General features: G+C 42.3%; 1 long non-coding RNA gene across 2 annotated transcripts; it reads left to right on the top strand.

Moving 5' to 3' along the window:
• The first annotated feature begins 4,770 nt into the window (after nt 1-4,770).
• Nucleotides 4,771-19,948, top strand: LOC142922830 (uncharacterized). Of its 2 annotated transcripts, XR_012940374.1 has the most exons (6): nt 4,771-5,434; nt 8,536-8,658; nt 9,515-9,672; nt 11,837-11,927; nt 12,141-15,228; nt 18,543-19,948. It is a non-coding gene; the product is annotated as an uncharacterized LOC142922830 (long non-coding RNA). The 2 variants fall into 2 exon arrangements; XR_012940373.1 differs by lacking the exon at nt 11,837-11,927 and having other exon boundaries at nt 4,772-5,434.
• The last annotated feature ends 3,848 nt before the right edge of the window (nt 19,949-23,796 follow it).

Genomic DNA, 23,796 nt, shown 5'->3' with positions numbered 1-23,796 from the left:
TTTGTTTTTTTAAAAATTTAGTTTAGTGTGTGCATAATTAGGTGGGTGGGTGGGCAAGTGCATGGGTGAGTGCCTGGGTGGGTTTATGGGTACTGAGTGGCTGGGTGAGTCAGTGCCTGGATGCATGTGACGGTGGGTGTTTAAGTGAGTGGGTGACTGTGTGGGTTAGTGGGTGGGAGAGTCATATAGTGGGGGGCCACAGTGGCGATATGTTAACTACCTCGCCTCGCATACAGAAGGTTGTGGGTTCGATCCTGACCCTAATGCCTGTATATTTCCCTCCACATTTGGAAACATGTATTTAGAGGAGTTGGTTGCTATAAATGTATACATGATAAGCCACTTTTTTGAGCTGTAATTTTTGGCGATGGTGCTTCTGAAAACAATATTTATAGCTCAGTGGGCCTTACCTGGTAAAATAAACCTGGTTGAGTTAGTGGGTGGTTGAGTTAATGGGTAGTTTAATTATTGGGTGGCTTTATTATTGTTTGGTTGAGTGATGGGTGGGTGGATGATTAGTTATTTGGGTAGTGGGTAATTTGGTGAGTCGGTGAGTGGCTGAGGGAGTTGGAGGTGGTTGGGTGAGTGTGTGGGTTAGAAATGGAGTGGGTGGCAGGGTGAGTGAGTAGGTGAGTGGCTGGGTATGTCCGGAATCACATCTTTTACATACAATACCCTGGTGTCTACAAACTAAGTTGCCTCTGTGGTAGTAGTTACATTGGAGAAACCAAACGCCATGTCTCGGACCGCATTCGTGAACACAAAGCAGACCTTAAACACGGTAGGACCAACACCTCGGCCGTAGCAGATCATTGTTCTAATTCAGTAGGCTCACATGCCATTGACTTTTCCAAGACAGAGGTTCTTTGTAAGCCATCTGGCTTCCATGAGAGATTCGTTCATGAGGCTATCCACATATACAAGCACAGAGACAATTTCAACCGAGAAGATGGATTCTATCTTAGCAATCATTGGAAAGATTTGATAAACCATTTCAGTTCTTAATTGATTGTTCACGCTTACATTGGCTTTCAGACAGCATACATTATAAAATTTCATCTCCCCCCTCCTCTTTTCAAAATATAGATGGACTAGTCCTGGGTAAACTGCCAAATCGCTGCGCGTGACGCTAACGTCTTTTTATATATATAAATAAATGCGCCGTTTAAAAATACATTTATGCAAACCAACACACCTGAAGATGACCGTTTGAGTTATGGTCGAAACGTCGTGAGAATTTTTTATTGTTTTATATATATTTTATTATTTTGTTGTTTCTCTTCAACGTGACTTTACCGAAAAAACTAAGAATATGAATTACTGCAGTCACGAAAGCTTTAAATCAAAATTTACATGGTATAACATTATATCATAGACAAATTCCACTTTTGAATTATACAATGCATTACTTTACACTACCCTATACTTTAGATTATAAACTATTAGACTTGTGATATTACACTACTATATACCACACTGATGTATATTCATTATGCAATTACGATGCTATATATTGCCTTATGAGTTATGTTAAACATTACAATGTTATACTATTAATTATTATACTACATGTTGTAAACCATACCATTGACCGTGGTGTGTGAAGTATTAAGAGGCAGTGCCAGCGAAAGGTCTGCGGTCTGAAAATCACCATCAAATACAATCAATTAAGAACCGAAATGGTTTAAAACATCTTTCCAATGGTTACTAAGCCAGAATCCATCTTTTCGGTTGAAATTGTCTCTGTGCTTGTATATGTGGATGGCCTCATGAACGAATCTCTCATGGTAGCCGGTTGGCTTGCAAAAAACCTCTGTCTTGGAGAAGTCAATGTCATGTGAGCCCACTGAATTATAACAGTGATCTGCCACGGCAGACGAGTTCGTCCTACCGTGTTTCAAGTCTGCTTTATGTTCGCGGATGGGGTCCGATATATGTCGTATGGTTTCTCCAATGTAGCTGCTACCACAGAGGCACTTTAGTTTGTAAACGCCCGGGTACTGTATGTCTGGAACCACATCCTTTACAGATGGAACCAGATCACGGATTTTTGTACTGTGTTGAATCGGACCTGGATCTTGTGTTTATTCAGGATTTTGGAGATATTTTTGTGACCCCCGCAATGTACAGTGAGGGAAAAAAGTATTTGATCCTCTGCTGATTTTGTACGTTTGCCCACTGACAAAGAAATGATCAGTCTATAATTTTAATGGTCGGTTTATTTGTGGTGAAGGTTGTTTTGAAAACGAGCTATGTAGCTCATTGGACCTAACCTGGTAAAATAAACATAATTTAGTGTGTAGGTGAGTGAGCGGTGTGTGAGTGCATACGTGTGTAGGTGAGTGGGCGGTGGGTGAGTGAGATATTGGGTTAGAGATATAGTAGTGGGTGGCTTGCTGAGTGGGTGAGTGGCTCGGTGGTTAAGTTAGTGGGTGGTTGAGGTAGTGGGTGGTTTAATTAATAGGTGATTTAGTTTGTGAGTGGTTGAATTATTGGGTGGTTGACTGATGGGTGGGTGAATAATTCCGTGGTAATGGGTGAGTAGATGAGTGGGCGGGTGGTTGGGTGAGTGGGGGATTAGAAATTGAGTGGATTGCAGGGTAAGTGGATGTGTAAGTGGGGTGGGTAAGTAGGTGAGTGGCTGAGGGAGTGGGCAGCTGGTTGGGTGAGTGGGTGGGTTAGAAATTGAGTGGGTGGCAGGGTTAGTTGATGTGTAAGTACTGGGTGAGAAGGTGAGTGGCTCATTGAGTAAGTGAGTGGATGGGCGAGTAGGTGAGTGGATGGATGAGGGAGTGAGTGGGTGGGTGAATTAGTGGGTGGGTGAGTGGATGTTTGGGTGGGTGGATGAGTGAGTGAGTGTGTGGGTAGGTGGTTAGGTGGTTAGTGTGTGGGCTATAAGTTGAGTGGGTTAGTACCTGAGTGAGTGAGTCGGCGGGTGGGTTGGTGAGTTCGTTGTTGGATGAGTGGGTGAGTATTAGTGGGTAGGTATGTAGGTGAGTGATTGACTGTGTGGGTGGGTGAGTGAGTGAAGAGATGGGTAGGTGGGTTGGTTGGTGGGTGCGTGAGTGAGTGAGGGAGTAAGTGGGTGCGTGAGTGCATAAATGGGTAGGTGAGTGAGTTAGTGGGTATGAGATTGCGTGGGTGGTTGGGTGAGTGGTTGAGAATTAATTTTGATGAGTTAGTGGGTGGGTGAGTCGGTGAGTGAGTGGTTGGGTTAGCGTATGGGTAAGTGAGCAAGTGGTTGGGTGAGTGTGTGGGGTAGTGAGTGATTGAATAAGTGAGTGAGTGAGGGACTGGGTGGTTGGCTTGGGTAGTGAGATTGTGGGTGGGAAATGAGTGGGTGAATGGGTGTATTGGTCGGTGAGTGTGTGAGTAAGTTAGTCGGCACGTGATTGAGTGGGTGGCTGGCTGAGTGCGGGAGAAGATGGGTGGGTGAGTTAGTGGGTAGGTGAGTTGGTGCGTGGTTGGGTGAGTGAGGGGGTGGTTGGGTGAATGGGGGAGTGACTGGTGGGTGGGTAAGTTAATGTGGGAGGTTGAGTGGGTGAGTTAGTGTGTAATTGGGTGAGTGGGTCAGAGAGCGGGGTGCCACTATGGTGAGATATTAACTACCTCACTGAGTATACAGGAAATCGTGTATTCGATTCTGACCCTGCTGCCTGTATATTATGAGTTTTAATGTTTTGCCTGTGTCCTCGTGGATCTTTCTCCGGGTCCTCCAGATTTATCCCTCCGCATTTAGAGTCAAGATTTGTTTAGAAGATTTGGTTGCACTAAATGTCAGCTTGATAAGCCACTTCGTTCACGTATCAGTTGTAACCAGATCACTTCTAAAATGTTTTATATAGCTCTGTGGGGCTTACCTGGTAAAATACAAAATAGTTTAGTTGTAGTTTATTGGATGGGTGATTGGGTAGGTGGGTAGTTCGGTGCGTGGGTGGGTTAGAGGTTGAGTAGGTGGCAGGATGAGTGGGTGGGTGAGTAGATAAGTGGCTGCTGCGCAGGTGGGTGGGTGAGTGCATGAGGTATAGATTAAGTGGGTGAATGGGTCAGCGTGTGATTTGGGGCATGAATAGGTGAGTGGGTGGGTTAGTGGAGTGTTGAGTGAGTGGGTCGTTGAGTTAGTGAGTGGGGGGTATGCAGGTGGGTTCGTAGGTAAGTGGTTAAGTGAGTGGCTGGGTGTGTTGATGAGTGAGTGGGTTTCGCGATTGAGTGGGTGCCAGGGTGATTGGGTTCATGAGTGCTTGGCTGGGTGTTTGAGTGGGTGGGTGGGAGGCGAGTGGGTGGGTGGGAGGCTGAGTCAGAGTGGAGCGCCAGGGTAGCGGAATGTTAACTCCCTCGCCATTTGTATAGGACATCGTGGGTTCGATCCGGATCGTGACGCCTGTATATTTGGAGTTTGCATGTTCTCCCTGTGGTTGCATGGATTTTTCTCTGGGACCTCCGAGTTTTTCATGCATATTTAGAAATATATATTTAGAGGCTTTGGCTGCTATAAATGTCCACGTGATAAGCCACTTCTTTGAGCTATCATTTGTATGCCACATCGTTTCCGACAAGGATCTGTATAGCTCAGTGGGCCTTACCTGGTGAATTTAAATTAAGTCAATTGTAGTTGAACTATTTAAAGTGAATAGGTGGATGAGTGGGTCGGTGGGTTGGTGAGTGGCTGGTTTAGCAAGTGAGAGGTTGGATGAGTGGGTGGGTGGTTGAGTTGTTGGTTTAGAGATTCAGTACGTGGCAGGGTGAGTGAGTGGGTGGGTGGCTTTACGAGTGGGTGGGTGGGTGGATAAGTCAGAGAATGGGGCGCCATGGTGGCTAGGAGATGTTAACTACCTCGCCTGGTATATTGAACTTCGTAGGTTCAATCCCGACCTTGACGCCTGCTGTATATTTGAAGTTTGCATGTTTTCCCCGTGGTCGTGCAGGGTTTTCTCCAGTTTCTCCAGTTTTTCCCTGCACATTTAGAAACATGAGTATTTTGAGCATTTGGCTGCTATAAATTTCCATGTGATAAGCCACTTCGTTAGGCTATCATTTGTGGCCAGGTCGGTTCTGAAAAATAGCTCTGGTAAAATAAAAAATGGTGTCATTTATAGTCTACATAGGATTGACTTCCCAGGAAGTAACACTCATTGTATAAACCCCAGAAGAATATTGTTTTGAGTCACCCAAACCAGAATGTGAACTGATATATTTGTATTTTCAAACGAGGTTCTCGGCCACAGACCACCTGGACAAATATGATGTAGTTTAGTTTGCATATGAATTATTACTTGGGGTTTGTTGACATGATAAAGTTAATGTTTTCTTTGACAGGTCTATTGTGTTGTACACTCTGACAGGGGCTCAGGCTTGTTGGGGCAGCATCTGGCTGAAATGCACCTTCACAACAGGAAGATTGGAGAGAGGCTTCACAAGGAAGAGAAAACTATCGGTATTGAATCATGAAAATGTAAAACATGTGGAAAACTAGGCCCACCGATCCAACCCTAGCATCATGTCAACTATGTATTATGTTGACATTCCTTCGCACTGAGAGTAGGCATGCTAATCGGATCTAATGAATATGTGTAAACAGGCGATTTGTGTGTAAACAAACACACATTTCATACAGCTGTTTATTAATCGTAAAAATCAAGCGATTGAGCTAGTGAATGAGATACACACATGCTGTCATTATTTCATACATGAACACAACCAGTGAGCCAGCGGTCATGATTTTCCACACCTAATCACATCTCTTTGTTTTAGCCATCTTTGTGATGAAGGGAACTGTATTGTTCATGTGTGTGCAATGTACTTTTATATGAATTATGTTGGGTAATATATGAAAGTCCATCAGGGCAAACTCTTCTGCAAAGGAGACTTAGAGAATTCAACATTGCGTCCCTTTATATTTTTGCTAATCGCAATATTTTTCGATTTAAAGCTTTCGTGACTGCAGGAATTCATATTCTTGGTTCTTTCGGTAAAGTCACGTGGAAGGGAAATAATAAAATAATACAAATAAAACATTATATAATAAAATGTTCACGAAGTTTCGGCCACAACACAAGCAGACGTCCTCAGATGAAGAAACAGAGCTGTCGGAAAGACAGCGTCTTAATGAACACTGGGCAGTGAACACTGGGCAGTGTTCATTAAGACGGTGTCTTTCCGACAGCTCTGTTTCTTCACCTGAGGACGGCTGCTTGCGTTGTGGCCGAAATGTCGTGAGAATTTTATTATATTATGTTTTATTTGTATTATTTCCCTTCTACGTGACTTTGCCGAAAGAACCAAGAATATAATCGCAATATGTTCAGGAGATAAATGTCAAGGTCTGCTAGCCAAAAGAAGGCTTTAGGAGAGAGTTCATGTAGTTTTGCTATTCATTCATTAAAGGGCAATAGAGTAAATGCTCAAATAAATGTTTTCAGCTATTTTTTTTTATATACGCTAGATTTACAAGTCTATAATGTACAGAAAATACCATGGTTGGCCAGACCATCGCTCGGCATCTGCATGTGGCTCCTGGGCAGTTCAAGTGTGGCTCTGCAGAGGCGCTGCTAATTTGTAACTCTTCAATTTAACTTTATATGAAGTGAGAACAATCTGGTATCGGAGGCAGGCCATGAGTACTCCCAGGGCACTGAGATTTCTAAACTCAAAATTCCACAGCCAGTCGACACGAGTCAACTTCTGTATGGCTAATCTTTATCTCTTGTGGCTCCCGCGGCCATCTGAAGATTATGGTATGCTGCTGGTAGGGTCAGGAAAGTTGGTCACCCTTGGTATATATCTGTATATGGGTTGATGATTTTGTGCAATGTTCAGCTGCTCCGTCACGACAGGGGTCCCAGTCAGTTTGAGACTGCTAAATTAAGGTTCTCATGTGCTTTACAGATTTTGATAAAAATTTCAGTCTTGAATTTCTCCCAACAGGTATGGACCCTGGGCAGGAGGATGTAGAGTATGTGGGATTCATACGGCTATATGCTGTGGTTACATCCCACATGTGATCTCCGCTTTAAAGTCATGAAACTGGTTGTAGCCCATTTAAATTTTAATATACCCGTTTAACACGTAGGCTTTCGCGGCCAATATCATCCATAATATCGTTTTTTTTTGGGTTAGATCGTTGAAATATAAATTTGTCGTTAAACCCGCCACCACCGACACAGCCAATTCGTAAGGTTTGTCACATAAACAGAACATTCCAATTCGTGAAGGGCTCACAAGTGACGTAATCACATCTATCCCTCCAAGGAATGAAACAGGTGGATTTCTCTACGAATTTGGCTGTCCACCTAATGATGATAGTTGTAATTACTGGCGAAACGTCATACTCAGATTGTAAATGTTGTGGATTTTCTCTCCAACACTTCTGTTTGCTGTACAAGTAGCGGATTGGCATGTTCCGTTTACGTGACAACCTTACTAATTGGCTGTTAGGTGGTGGTGGGTTTAACGGCTCATTTATTTTTATGCGATCTAACCCAGAAAAACTATATTTTAGATTTAATGTACCCTTTTGTTGAAGGACAGCCTGGGTGACCAAAGTTTTATAGGAACGGCAATAATGTTTACTTGATTAAATTAGTTTTATCATGGAGCGGTGAAATCAGCTGTTGTTCAGATGTCAGTCTAATTAGTATTACATCGTAGAAATATGAGAGTCCTTTGTGTAATAGTCTATTAACCACTGATGATGGTAACATTGGTTTAAGGTTACATTTTAAAAAGAACTAGATTGGCGTACATTTTATCTTGCATAAGTACACAAATTTATAAAACAATATATTTGATTAAAAAAATGCATATATTTTCTTCCATTGCACACAGTTGTACCATTGATAACAGGGCACACAGTTACAACTGACATCACCAGATGTCACTCAAGTTCCCTCAGAGATCGATCTTGCATAACCAGTGTTCACATAATCAGTTATGTTTTCGCTAATTACCAATTACACTCAGCCAGGTTTGACAGACTTGTATGAATGTATGTTGAACTTCCTTTCCACCGTACATAGCCAACCGTGCTAAACGGAGGTGTGGGAATTAAGTGCAGAACCTATCGTTAGGATCAATGCTGTTGTATTTTTTATGAGGATATCAATTGGTGGCTTAAATGAGATGTTCAAAGACTACAGCATGATAATCGGTACATAACATGAGTGTCGAATTATGTCTTAAGAATTACCCAGCCATTTGTACGTAAATTTCAACGTTGCTGGGTGACATCTTAAGTCCGTGTTCTTCATTGCAAGGCCCGCGGGCCGGTGGCAGTCCCTGGTGTCCTTTTTACTGCGACCCCTGACGTGCAGTCCCCGACAATACACACAAGTGAAAACACCCCATCATGCTGTCAAACCCCCCAATGGTTTTAAATGTGAGGTGGCTCTTTCACTGATAATGTCTTATTCGCAAAAGTGGCCCCCCTCCGAAAATGAGTGAATATCCCTGTTTTAGGTCAAGGATTGGCCAAATAAAGTAGGTATTATTTGCTTATGTTTCTAAATGTCCGTAATAAAACTATATTTATGCCACCAGCTGAATGAGTGGCAGGAGGACTGGGTGACGTTCTTCTCACGGCAGCGACTGCAGCTTCAGCTGGACATGATAGAGAAGGACTACGGTGAACGGGAAACCCGCGAGCTCTGGTCTCGGCTTCAGGTTCGTAAGCTGTTTCACTCTCGCCCTTAACCCTTTCCTGTTCCGAGACGACTGCTCATTTCAGGATGGGTCTCGTTCACCGAATCTCGGGACGCGCAAGCGGTTCAGCGGTAATTTTATTTAGAGAGGCATAGCGCCGTTGTTTTTAAAGACATTGTACTCGCCACAGAGCACCGTAGCGACAGGACAGTACTCTGTTATAGCTGGTACCAAACTGTGCTACACACCTTCCCGCACGGCCTTGTGGGATCCTCGGTACTAATAAAGTTTTTTAATATTTACTTCCTATTACGTTCCGATGACGTACACGAGATTCAGCGGTGAACGGGATGCACCCCGCAACTTGCAGTCATCTCGGAGCAGGAAAGAGTTAATACATGCAGCAGTGTAGCTCATCATGTGCACAGCCATATGGGAAACCCATTTGATCGCAGTGGGTTTTCGAGGTGACTTTAAAGGTAAAGTGGTGTTTCACACGCAGGCTTTCACGACCAATATTATTCATGATAAAGTTTTTTTTGGCTTAGATCGTGTCAGTGTAAATGCGTCGTACACCCACATCCACCCAACACAGCCCATTAGTAATGTTTCTGACATGAACAGAACGTGCCATTTATGTTATTGCTTCGGCACTCTGGTGTGTTAGAGAGGAAACGCAGAACATTTTCAAACGAGTACGACCTTTCGCTGGTGATTACACCCAGCATCATCAAGCAATTACCAGAAGCGTTCTGACTTCTGGCAATTGCCTAATGGCAATTGGAGGTGGGTGTACGACGCATGTAAATTTATGCGATCTAACTCGAAAACAACGTTATCATGAATAAAGTGGTGTTGTTTTTTGCGTGGTGTGCAGCTTCGGTTGGGGGATTTTTTCAGGGACGTAGAGGTGGTTCCGGCACTGCTCCATGGTGACCTATGGACTGGGAACGCTGCAGAGATTCATGAAGGGCCCGTGATCTTTGACCCAGCCTCCTTCTATAGGCACTCGGAGTACGAGCTTGCCATCGCTGGGTAAAAAAAGCTACAAACAACCAAAACAATAGCAGCAACTGCCGTTCACTGCCCTGTCTGTGGCATGCAAGGTTCATTCGTATAACCTCTGTGGCAAGGGCTGGCTCATTAAATAAATAACAGAGACCAGGTAGAGTTGTGGTTGAGATCTCTACATGCTGAGGTCTCCACCCTCTATATTTGCTAACTTACAAAGACTCATCCTTCCTTGCTAAGGCTTTTTGGGCAAATCCTGTTAAAGCTGATACGGTGCACAAAACAATAGTGGAACGATAAAACTCTTATTTATCCACGGCGCTTGAGGATGCTTGAATGTTCCAGAAACTCAGTTTGTCGAACAAGGAACCCGTGGTTCAGAGACAAGTTGCCACTGATGTGCTTTACCAGGAATCCAAGCTGAAGATAATTCATTACACGTCAAATGGAATTCAAACCCTCAGAGCTGGGATATGCTTCAGTGAACAAAAACACATTTGACATTATGTTTACTGAGCAGCCATTGGTGACCAAGTTGAGACCACAGCATTCCTGCCCTCAATTCGCAGGAACGTTTGTTGATAGATGGCTCACTGAATTTTGAACGGAGGACCTCAATGGCATTGGCTCGGTGCTCTGACATTGAAATTAACCTCGAGCCACTCAATTACCTGCATTACGTTGAATTTGTGAAAATGTTCATTTTGATTTTAAAGCTTTCGTGACTGCAGTAATTCATATTCTTAGTTTTTTCGGTAAAGTCACGTTGAACTGAAACAACAAAATAATAAAATATATATATAACAACTAAAAATTCTCACGACGTTTCGACCATAACTCAAACGGTCGTCTTCAGGTGTGTTGGTTCGCATAAATTAATTTTTAAACGGCGCATTTATTTATTTATAAAAACCGTTAGTGCCACGCGCAACGATTTGGCAGTTTACCCAGGACTAGTCCATCTATATTCTGAAAAGTGGAGGGGGTAGACGAAATTTTGTATAATGTATGCTGTCTGAAAGCCACTGTAAGCGTGAACAATCAATTAAGACCTGAAATGGTTTATCAAATCTTTCCAATGATTGCTAAGATAGAATCCATCTTCTCGGTTGAAATTGTCTCTGTGCTTGTATATGTGGATAGCCTCATGAACGAATCTCTCATGGAAGCCAGATGGCTTACAAAGAACCTCTGTCTTGGAAAAGTCAATGTCATGTGAGCCTACTGAATTATAACAATGATCTGCCACGGCCGAGGTGTTGGTCCTACCGTGTTTAAGGTCTGCTTTGTGTTCACGAATGCGGTCCGAGACATGGCGTTTGGTTTCTCGAATGTAACTACTACCACAGAGGCAACTTAGTTTGTAGACACCAGGGTATTGTATGTCCGGAATCACATCTTTTACAGACGGAACCAGATCACGGATTTTATGTAATGTGTTGAAATGGACCTGGATCTTGTGTTTATTCAAGATTTTGGAGATCTTTTTTTGTGATCCCAGCAATGTAGGGTAAAGTGATGGTTTTGAAAGGCTCCTCAAGAGGGTTCTTCTTCATGGTTTGAGTGATAGCTTTGCGGATTGTATAGTCGGAGTAACCATTAGCCCTAAGAGCTTGGTGTACGTGCTTGAGTTCACTGCTTGTGTGTTCCTGGTCGGATATGCATTGGGCTCTATGATACAGAGTCTTGATGAGAGAATTCTTCTGTGATGGATGGTGGTGGGAATCCGGTTTCAGATAAGCATCCGTATGGGTAGCTTTCCTGTAGACAGAGTGGCTCATTGAACCATCAGGTCTCTTTTTAATTAGGACATCCAAAAAAGGTATCTTGCCATCTATTTCCACTTCCATGGTAAATCTGATGGCTGGGTGTATGGAATTGATGTGGTCGAAGAATTGGTCTAGAGCAGGCCGGCCATGTGGCCAGATGACAAAAGTGTCATCCACGTACCTCTTCCATAAGGTTGGGCGCAGAGTGGCAGTCTGGATGGCGTCAGTCTCAAATTTCTCCATGAAAATGTTAGCTATAACTGGAGAAAGGGGGGAGCCCATTGGGGTGCCCTCAGTTTGTTTGTAGAAAGTTCCATTCCAAGTGCAGTATGTATTGGTTAAACAATGTCTCACCAGGGGGGGTACCTCAGTGTTTAGTCCTTGATGAACCAAGTATTCAATGATTGCAATGGTGTCAGGTACAGGAACCTTGGTGAATAAGGAAACTACATCAAAACTGACAAGCAGGTCGTCTGGGGACAGGGAAATACCCTTGATTGTCGATACCAGGTGAGTAGAATTTTGTTCTGAAGACGACCGTTTGAGTTATGGTCGAAACGTCGTGAGAATTTTTTATTGTTTTATATATATTTTATTATTTTGTTGTTTCTCTTCAACGTGACTTTACCGAAAAAACTAAGAATATGTTGTTCATTGTTATGTTGTTCGTGCTGGAACAGCAGCATTGTAAGATTTTGAATGTTTGGTGTTGTTTGGGTACAGGATGTTCCAGGAGCTTTAGCTCTACGCTTCACTCATCCTACCACGCTCTCATCCCAAAGTCACAAGGCTTCGGCAAGAACCAGAAGCTCTAGCAACTCTTCCACTACCTGAACCACTGGAATCACTTTGGGACAGGATACCGAGGGTCATCCATCTCCACCATGCGCAGTCTCCTCAAGTGAATGAACGGTGCAGGAAATCGTGGGCTATGGTGTATGACTATACAAATTCTTATCGGCCATGATATACATTGTTGAATAAAGGCCTTCCCTAAGCCACCACTCAATCTCACAAAACTAGTCCATTTAAATGCTGTGCAATGCCCTAGGCATTCCACGTGAGTGTGACCGGGGGTCCCTTTGTTCCACATCCTGGCCGTGATCTCCACGCGAAAACTGGGTCAGTTAATGTCCGAATCAGAATCTTTAATTAGGCTGGACGAATCTGATGAGCTATTAAGCTCTTTTTCACAGATGTCCAGTCGGGGCGAGTCAGAAAGTTACAACAACAAACAACAATACAAACAGATAGGAGGGCAAAGTAAAGGAACGCGAAGCAAATTTTGACTTAACTTTCGTGACTGCAGGAATTCATATTCTTGGTTCTTTCGGTAAAGTCACGTAAACACCAAACAAGAACAATAAAATAAAGACCGCTTGTGTTGCGATTGAAACGTCCTGGGTTTTTCCTTTTATTATTTTCAATTTATTTTTTATTTGTTTTTTTATTGAATTTTTTTATTTAATTTGAATTTTATTTCTTGTTTTCTATTTACGTGACTTTACGGAAAGAACCAAGAATATGAACGCTAAGCAAGTCATGAAATAAAAATATATAAGAGTTCAAATTGCATTAGTGCATCAATTCCTGCCAAATTTTTTTATCACCAAATGCCATTTTGGGCAAGGCAGCATAACAAAAACAATCCCAGATGTTTGACTAGTACCAGTTACAGTGTATGTTTTTGTTGTTGTTTTGCTATGGGAGTAAACCCTTGCAGAGAAAGGGACCAGAATTAGGAAAGCGAAGCCAGGCACTCCTTCAGAAGATGCCATGCACGGGCGTGACCACTGCACCACCCTGACGCCCAAACAAATGGAATTCAAATAATCTGCAATACTGGCAAATAAACCCTATTAGTATCAACCGAATGTCTGGACAATCTGACCCCCTCTACACAAGCAACAGCTGAGAGTCAACGCTGTGATGCTGTGCGATTGGTGCAAGCGACCCATCGTTCTGTTTTAATGTTGAGCGGTTAAACTTGCACTGTTGTGGGGTGAGGTCAAGGCCAATGGCTGCTTCCAGCGGTGTCAAGATCAGCGTTTTGAAGAGGCTCACGAAGGATGATACTTGGCAGTTGGGTGCAGTCTCCCTCCATTAACAACAGAGGGCAGAGGAGCGACGCTCACAACAATTGGCTGAGCACTGGGCGTATACAACGCATGAAGTCGGCAGCAAGTTTATCTCAGGGAGTTGACCCGCACACGACAACTGGGTCTGTCCCGCGTGTTCACGCTATAACGCGGTTGCCTTCATTTAGGGAACGCGCACCGCCATAAGGCGACTTGTGAGCGGTCGACGCCGAACTACTTTCTTGAGCTGCGCGGTTGAGCGAGACGAGACGGTAACGCGGCGGCGTCCCCCCAAGTTATTTGTAACCCAATTCTGACTGCGCGTGGACATTCATTACGGGGGAAATATTTTCGCTTAGCGCGGCACTTTTCAGGAACGCATCTACTTCGTTAAACGAGGACCCGCCGTACAGGTGCTGTGCACTGTACTCGGAATCAAAATCTGTTTTGACCCTGGAGAAATCCGAAGCGCTATCAAGCTCTCACTCACAGGTGTCCAGTAAGAGGCGGTGGGGGGGTCACCAAGTGACACGCAGCTTTACCGTGGAGTAGACCGCGAGGACGCCAACGTCACCTAGGCATCGCCGCCCCCCCCCCTCTGGCTCTGCCTGCCTCGCTCTGTGCACGTGAGGTGCCAACCACGTGACGCGGGCCACTGCGCGCGTTGCGTCACCGCTCACCGTGGGGGGCCCCTCCGCTACGTCCACATCGTACAGTCGCACATTCATTAATAGTCACACTCTTAATCATGTTTATGGTCATCGTCATTAAAGGTGAGTTTAATAATAATACCACTACACAATGTGTGCATTAATATATACGGCATGAATAAAATGCACCTGTAAATAGTCTAAGTAAGTTTGACCTGACATTATTGCACAACAATTGCCCAGCCACCGTGGGATGTTTATCCTCCAATGTGTATCTGGCTCTGACCTGACTTATATAAAAGTGCAGCTCTGCAATTGCTTGGTCACACCACCACTGGTGAAAAGACCTTCATGAGAGCGAACTCTTTACGAGTATTTGGTCTACTTTTCCATATAACAATAGGGTTTACCTTTTCTGGCAATACAACAGGTGTCAAGATGTTAAAACACCAAACAGAATCCTTATTCAAGGAATCCTGTCTGCATTAACCACACGTACTTGTGGTGAACATGGAAACATGCTCTGATAATATATGCATTGTCTTTGAAACTGATTAGTCCACACCAGGAAGGTCCCATATTCTACTTTTCCACGTTGACCAGATGTGTTGGAAGAGCCGGCTGAAAGCCACACTTTGCTGCATCACACACGACTTGCCGATCAGCTAACTGTGGTGTACCCATTTAGCGACCTCTGGTCTGTGAGTTCAGTTTACTAACCATTAACAGCATGGCAGCTTTCTAATTGGCTTGTGTGACAATTAACCCATGTCATTATCTCTTGCACAGCCTGAAATAAGTTTTGGCGTCAGGGATGGAAATTATGACTCACCCACCTGCACCTGCCTTGTGCTCCCAGACACCTAAGGACCTTACTACCGCTGTGAGAAATTGACGGGCGTAGACTGCTGCATGGCGATGATGTATTCACGTCGTTCCTGCTGTTTTCCTCTTTTGCTAGGTGATGCAATTGGTGTGCCAACACCTCCAGATGCAGTTCCTGAAGGACGTGGGCATTCGGGACATGTTCGTTTTGCCTGCGAGTTTGTCCGAACACACAGGGAAGTCAGCCTGTTCATCGAGGTGCGTTTCCCATGTTTATTTAACTCGATTGGTCGTCTGTTTGCAAGGTCATGCTGTGCCCAGAGGTCACCCACTGAGTTTTTTTTACCGTAACATTACCGTCACTTGGGTTTGGTGATCGATTCAACAGGGCAAAAATATTTGTAAGAAGCGTAAACATGGCAACGTGATCATTGTCAGGACACGGTGGACCTTCAGAATGCCGAGTATGATCTTTAAATTTATCCTGGGCTGGTTCGGGGGATATTTGAACAATTTGAATATTGGGGAGATATCGTCTTGCTATGGGTCTGAGTGAGAAGTCTCCCAGCGGTTTTTTGAGTCCATAATCGAGATTTTTGGGTTAGAGCACGTAAACATGCACTCAATGATACACTAAATATGCACTATTTATTTATATATACAGTGAGGCAAAAAAGTATTTGATCCCCTGCTGATTTTGTACGCTTGCCCACTGACAAAGAAATTATCAGTCTATAATTTTAATGGTAGGTTTATGTGAACTGTGAGAGACAGAATAACAACAACAAAATCCGGAAAAACGCATGTCAAAAATGTTATAAATTGATTTGCATTTTAATGAGTGAAAAAAGTATTTGACCCCTCTGCAAAACATGACTTAGTATTTGGTGGCAAAACCTTTGTTGGCAATCACAGAGGTCAGACGTTTCTTGTAGTTGGCCACCAGATTTGCACACATCTCAGGAGGGATTTTGTCCCACTCTACTTTGCAGATCTTCTCCAAGTCATTAAGGTTTTGAGGCTGACTTTTGGCAACTCGAACCTTCAGCTCCCTCCAGAGATTTTCTATGGGATTAAGGTCTGGAGACTGGCTAGGCCACTCCAGGACCTTAATGGGCTTCTTCTTGAGCCACCCCTTTGTTGCCTTGGCCGTGTGTTTTGGGTCATTGTCATGCTGGAATACCCATCCATGACCCATTTTCAATGCCCTGGCTGAGAGAATGAGGTTCTCACCCAAGATTTGACGGTACATTGCTCTGTCCATCGTCCCTTTGATGCGGTGAAGTTGTCCTGTCCCCTTAGCAGAAAAACACCCCCAAAGCATTATGTTTCCACCTCCATGTTTGACGGTGGGGATGGTGTTCTTGGGGTCATAGGCAGCATTCCTCCTCCAAACACGGCGAGTTGAATCATTCAGATGTTCATTGGCAAACTTCAGACGGGCATGTATATGTGCTTTCTTGAGCAGGGGGACCTTGCGGGCGTTGCAGGATTTCAGTCCTTCACGGCGTAGTGTGTTACCAGTTGTTTTCTTGGTGACTGTGGCCCCAGCTGCCTTGAGATCATTGACAAGATCCTCCCGTGTAGTTCTGGGCTGATTCCTCACGGTTCTCATGATCATTGCAACTCCACGAGGTGAGATCTTGCATGGAGCCCCAGGCCGAGGGAGATTAACAGTTCTTTTGTGTTTCTTCCATTTGCGAATAATCAAACCAACTGTTGTCACCTTCTCACCAAGCTGCTTGGCAATGGTATTGTAGCCCATTCCAGCCTTGTGTAGGTCTACAATCTTGTCCCTGACTTCCTTGGAGAGCTCTTTGGTCTTGGCCATGGTGGAGAGTTTGGAATCTGATTGATTGATTGCATCTGTGGACAGGTGTCTTTTATACAGGTAACAAGTTGAGATTAGGAGCACTCCCTTTAAGAGTGTGCTCCTAATCTCAGCTCGTTACCTGTATAAAAGACACCTGGGAGCCAGAAATCTTTCTGATTGAGAGGGGGTCAAATACTTATTTCCCTCTTAAAATGCAAATCAATTTATAACATTTTTGACATGCGTTTTTCTGGATTTTTGTTGTTGTTATTCTGTCTCTCGCTGTTCAAAAAAACCTACCATTAAAATTATAGACTGATAATTTCTTTGTCAGTGGGCAAACGTACAAAATCAGCAGGGGATCAAATACTTTTTTCCCTCAATGTATACTAAATTCTTCTGTTGATATGTAAACTCTGACTTTAACATAGCCACTTCCGTGACCAGTTACATGCTAATTCGTCACATTAACATTATGCTAATCTCCCAGTTACATGCTAATTTCTGACTTCATGCTAATTTCTGTTCAGCGTGCTCTGCTGTGGAAGCCAGCCACATGAGTTTGATAACCAGTCATGGCTAGTATCAGTGGAAAGCAAAATCTGAACTGGTTCAATGCTTCGCTGACCCAGACTGAGCAGTATGGAGTACTAATAAGTTAACCCGATGATACATTATTATTTGGCAATGCTGTTGCTGCGTTGGCAGTGGTACCCAAGAACAATTAACTAAAAAGCTCAACACATTAGTCAGTAATGTTGTGGCCTCAATAGACACAACATTATATGCAACGTTTCGGGCAATGGTCCGTCTCCCATTTGTACAATGAAAAAGGGCCATTGCCCAAAAGTCTACATTTTTCCATTTTTATTTAATTTTAAGGTCATTGTTATTTACGAACGTGTTGAGTTCCCATGATAATTAAGAACAAATTTTGGTAAGAAAAGTCCTGTTACTATGATGAATGTATCCTATAGACAAACATACAAATTCATCACAGGGTTGCCTAAAGCTTGCCAATAGAAAATAATGCCGATCAAGTTGTGGGAGAGTGGCACGAGCGATGCGGGCATCAGCTGAGGTGCCACAGGGGCAGCCACGCTTCGAGTCACTCGCACAGCTCCCTGTTCAGCACGACGTGAACGCATTCCCAGCCTTCTGATCTATGTGGCTTTTCCGAATGAAGCAAATTGTCACTGATAATTTAGCACATTTGCTAAGCTATTTAAAAGTATATATAGCGATTCATTTTATATAGCGTCGTTCATGATAATTGCATCTCAGAATTGCTGAGGAGCCAAAGACCAAGCTGGAATATTGCAAGGGAGGTGAGCCTGCGCCAACAATTGCCCTGCATTTCTATATATGTCTAGATGTTGCCAGCCAATTAGTGAGTGTATATATGTGGAAGGAAACTGGAGCACACAGATAAGTCACTGCTGAGTGCATTAATCACCCTTTGTGACATTTGTTTGTTTTTAAGTAAGAGGAGAGCGGAGTTTTAATGCCATGTCCTGAATGGGCCTTCCACAACAAAGTCCTCATTCAGGATCCCAGTCCCACAACATTTCAAGCCTGCCTCTCAGTTCTACTGCTCTTTGCACTGAACATTTAAACCTACTTATTGGACCTTCTGATATGCCTTCTTTGGTATCATGACATGCCATTTCCTATACTGGGTCATTGTAATCAGCGCTCCATCATGCCTCCTTGTCAGTCAGTAAACTTCTAACATTGGTGTCGTGTGTGTCTGTTGCAGGGATACTCTGGGGGGCCCTTTGTTTGCCAGGACTCAAACGGCCGCTGGTTCCTTTCTGGAATCGCCAGCTGGGGCGTTGGCTGTGCACGGGCTTACCAGCCAGGTGTCTAGCGCACCGTCGCCAAGTTCATGGACTGGATTCACCAGAACATGCAGTAGTCTCTTACACATTTCTGCACAAGCAGAATACTATAGACCAGGGATATAAATTTTATGGGAACTATACGTCAAAATAATTAAGGCAATAAATATATTTTTCAAAAACTGATTTAAAGTTAATGTTTAAAGTTTAATTTAATGAGCTGAATACTATATTTTAACTGCACCATAATGCAAAAATGATTTCCAAGTGAACACGGATTTTGGGTCAAATCAGAAAAGTCTTTTTTTTACATGCGTTGTCAATAGCGTTTTTAACTTTTGGGTTTGCCACACATGTCAACGGGCCTGGCAAAGCAAACATGAGCATGATGTTGGCATTGGCAGAAGATGAAGACAGAGCTTGCTATTTTTCAATGTTGCTTAATTCTTTCAAAACTGACACAATGGACAATGAATGCACTGTCTAAATATTTGGCCCAACCTGATTATACATGATAGCAAAGTGAGTGTTGTCCAAACTACGTATGATACATTTATATTCTTGTTTTATTTTCACCTGGGTCATCAACTCGCATCTCCCATACATTAATTGCCATGGATGTTGAGCAGTCGGGGTACTCAGAGAGGGGTCTATTGGCCTTCTAGGGGACCACTGCAATGATCGGGGCATCCAGAAGGGATGATGAGTTCCACAGGGAGAACGTCCTTTACAGAGGTTGTCTTAGAGTATGTCCATGGCAAGGTTATTGTTGATTATCTTCACCTCCCCCGGTCAACACAGTCCATGAGTTTGTGAGTTTTGCTTTACTAACGACGTGAAAACAAGACTGGTTTGCACAAGGAGCCTGCAAAAAATTTAATTTAGGTAACCTCATGAAATGTGCTGCATGGCACTTATCTGAGACGCCCCTTATCTGAGACGCTCCTGTGTAAATGGCGTGATATCAAAACCATTATTATAGTGAACTACATGACGCGTGTAAGAAAACTATATAAACATCTATTGGAAACATTTCATGAAAATATGTACAAAAATGAACACTTTAATAGTGTTTCATGGTATTCCAAAAATCATAGCATATTTGATTGGTTAAGATGGTTTACTGGTCGGGATGATAAATGGCAATGATCCTTCATCATGTAAAAGACTGTAAGCTGCTCTCAAAAATATATATATTTGAAGATCGTATTCACACTCTGCAACAGTCTATTTTCCACATCAAACCATAATGTGTCTGTCGACTGCAATTGGAAATTGATGCATGCTTAGTAGCAATCGGGTAAATAAACATTGAAATGTGTCACATGTTCGTGTCTGGTGGCTTTTTGCTTGAGATTAGGGATCTTGTGAAAACAGTTATAAGACTTTATATGAAAACCTCCTCCACAGAGGCCGATTTTGACACTGTTGGTACAAGTCATCAAAGTCCAATTAGCTCCATCCACATCCTTCTGTACCACATCATTCCATCTCTCTTCTAGCCTATGACACATCCATTTAGCCCCATCCAGCCAAACAAGCTGTATCATGGGACCTTTTTCCAGAATCAGTGTGAAAAATAACAAAAGGTTTTACCCTTTCTGGCAGTAAAACAGGAAGTGGTGTTAAAATGTTCAAACAACCAATTAGAAACCTGTTGCAATGAATCAAGTCTGCATTAACCACACACGGTACTTGTGGTGAATATGCAAACAAACATGCTCTGATAATATTTGCATTGTCTTTGAAACTGATTGGCCTACACCAGAGACAGCCTTCTTTATGACCCAGTCTCACCACCAGTGTCAGACCAGAGATCGCCAAAAGGCGAACAGTACAAAGGCAATGCCACACGTATCGGAGCATTTATAGCTAACCACCGTGCCCACCGCTCCCCACTCGGTGTGCTAACCGCGGTGCCACCACTCCCCCCTCACACAATGTGCAAACCACTACGCCACCAATCTCCACATTCTCACAGAGTGCGCTCACCGCTGCGCCACCGGTCCCCATTCGCATCTAGAATATGAATTAAATGTCCACAGTCATCGTTTTCTGATTTCTGGAATAATTGTGCCAGAAATAATACGAGTTGCATTCCATTCAACATTGGGAAGGGGTCTGCCCTTCGTTTAAGTGCCTGGCTGCTTACAGAATTGTCGCAGACTGTTTTGCCTCAGCAGCTTTCCTCTTTTCTCCTCCTGATGACGATCAAAACGTCGTAGTTTTTTTGTTATTTTTAAAAATTATTTTCTTTCAACTTATCTACGTGACTACCGAAAGACCCAAAGAATATGATTTCATGGATATTTATGAGGTCTGTTGCTGAGGGTTTCAAAGAAGTGGAGGCCTCTCTCAGTACATAAGAGTGAGGGGTTGTAGGTTTCGGCTTGGGTCATGGGTACGGGTTATTTTTTGGCATATTTTATTTAAAAAAAAATCGAATTCCAATGTGGATATTGTGATGTTTGGATTATTGACGGTAGAATTAATATTATTGCGAATATTTATTATATTCTCGTTTCATGCCACTGATTATTGATGTAAAAAATAGGTTCAAATTTAAACGGCATGCAAAGAAGGTTACAGTTAATTATGAAACAATTTGCAACTGTTGATTTATGTGTTGTAGTGTATGATTGTCTGCTCGACTCAATTTCTGAGGATCTCACGTTTATTTCTATATTATTGTACATTTTACAGTAGTGCTATAAAAATAAAATGAAAAAAAAATTGTGAGATTTTCACCACAAACTAGGCTACAATGAATTTTGATTTAAAGCTTTCGTGACTGCAGTAATTCATATTCTTAGTTTTTTCGGTAAATTCACGTTGAAGAGAAACAACGGTTATGGTTATATTACAATGGTTATGATATTGTGATAATTAGATTTCACCACAAACAAGGCTACAATGGTTATGATATTGTGATAATTTGATTTTCACTACAAACTAGGCTACAATGGTTATGATATTGTGATAATTAGATTTTCACCACAAACTAGGCTATAATGGTTATGATATTGTGATAATTTGATTTTCACCACAAACTAGGCTACAATGGTTATTATATTGTGATAATTTGATTTCTGCCACCAAATTACAATTAGATTCGTTGCTTCGCATATTCCCTGATATTTTGTTTAGACCGCAAGCGTGTATCTATTTAAACTTTTGCTAACTAGCTTGTTTATGTCATCTAGAAAATGAATACAATTTTCACCATCATCGTTTTCTTATTTCTGGGACAATTGTGCCCTAAATAATAGGAGTTGCATTACATTCAGATCCTGGCTGATGACGTAGTTGACTCCAGTCTGTGATGTCACAGTCATGTGGGTGGTACCTTTGACATCATGATGTCTATGACGTCATGCACCACGTGTCATTCATATTGGAAGAGCTGCGTTTATTGGTGGCTGTGTTTCTTGTCTCAGCTAAAATATGCGTGATATTATTTAGCCTCGTGGTTATTAAAGCCTCCACTACTGTTGATGAAACTGAAATTAATCTCAGCAGTTGTCAGCCTGCACATCATTTAACCGGTGAGCCTGAAAGGGGTGGTTTAAGGATTGTTTGCATGTTAATGGGGTTTATTATTGAAGCTTTCAAGGGTGTGGGGGTCTCACTCACTACATGAGCATGAGGGGTTTGGGGGTTTAGCTTAGCTTAAGGTAACGTGTTGTAACAAATACTCTTACATATACAATTTTAGCATATGTTATCAGAAAATCAAACTGCAATGTCGTGGATATTGTGATTCTTGGATTCTTGACGGTAGAATTAATATTGATGTGGATATTTCTGACATTGTCGTTTTATGTGACTGATTATTGATGTAAAAATTAGTTTCAAATAGAAACGGCATGCAAAAGGTAAACATTAATCATTAAAACATTCCCAATTGTTAATTTGTGTAGCAGTGTATGATCATCTGCTTGACACAATTTATGATTTTCTCTTTAATTTCTATAATATTGTAAATGTTACAATAGTTTTTTTCATAAGGTGCCATTTTAAAAATATAATTTTACATTGTCACCTCAAACTAGACTCAAATATTCATAATATTGTGGTAATTGGATTGTCTGCCATCAAATTAAGACAATTAGATTCGTAACTTGGAATATCACTTCATATTATGCTGTTTCTAACATTGTTTAGACCGTAAACGTGTAACCATTCAAAACGTTGATAACGAGCCTGTTTAAGTCATCTAGATTACAAATAAAATGTACACAATCATCATTTTCTTATTACTGGGACAATTGTGCCCGAAATAATCTGAGTTACATTACATTTAACATTAGGAAGGGGTCTGCTGTTCAGGTCAGATCCTGGCTGATGACATAGTTGTCTCCAGTCTGTGTCACAGTCATGTGGGTGGTACCTTTGACATCATGATGTCTATGACGTCATGTACCACGTGTCATTCATATTGGAAGAGCTGTGTTTATTGGTCGCTGTGTTTCTTGTCTCAGCTAAAATAAACGTAAGATTATTTAGCCTCGTGGTTATTAAAGCCTCCACTACTGTTGATGAAACTGAAATTAATCTCAGCAGTTGTCAGCCTGCACATCATTTAACCGGTGAGCCTGAAAGGGGTGGTTTAAGGATTGTTTGCGTGTTAATGGGGTTTATTATTGAGGCTTTCAAGGGTGTGGGAGTCTCACTCACTACATGAGCATGAGGGGTTTGGGGGTTTCGCTCAGCTTATGGTAACGTGTTGTAACAAATACGTTTAAATATATAATTTTAGCAAATGTTATTAGAAAATCAAACTGAAAGGGCTGGTTTAAGGATTGTTTGCGTGTAAATCGGGTTTATTATTGAAGCTTTCAAGGGTGTGGGGGTCTCACTCACTACATGAGCATGAGGGGTTTGGGGGTTTAGCTTAGCTTAAGGTAACGTGTTGTAACAAATACTTTTGAATATACAATTTTAGCATATGTTATCAGAAAATCAAACTGCAATGTCGTGGATATTGTGATTCTTGGATTCTTGACGGTAGAATTAATATTGATGTGGATATTTCTGACATCGTCGTTTTATGTGACTGATTATTGATGTAAAAATTAGTTTCAAATAGAAACGGCATGCAAAAGGTGAACATTAATCATTAAACAATGCCCAATTGTTAATTCGTAATGCAGTGTATGATCATCTGCTTGA

Source organism: Petromyzon marinus, unplaced genomic scaffold (genome assembly GCF_048934315.1).
Source record: "Petromyzon marinus isolate PM22_M1 ecotype Great Lakes invasive population unplaced genomic scaffold, UKy_Petmar_22M1.pri1.0 PM_Scaffold_18, whole genome shotgun sequence".
NCBI classification, from domain to species: domain Eukaryota; kingdom Metazoa; phylum Chordata; class Hyperoartia; order Petromyzontiformes; family Petromyzontidae; genus Petromyzon; species Petromyzon marinus.
This window is presented reverse-complemented; position numbering and strand designations above follow the sequence as displayed.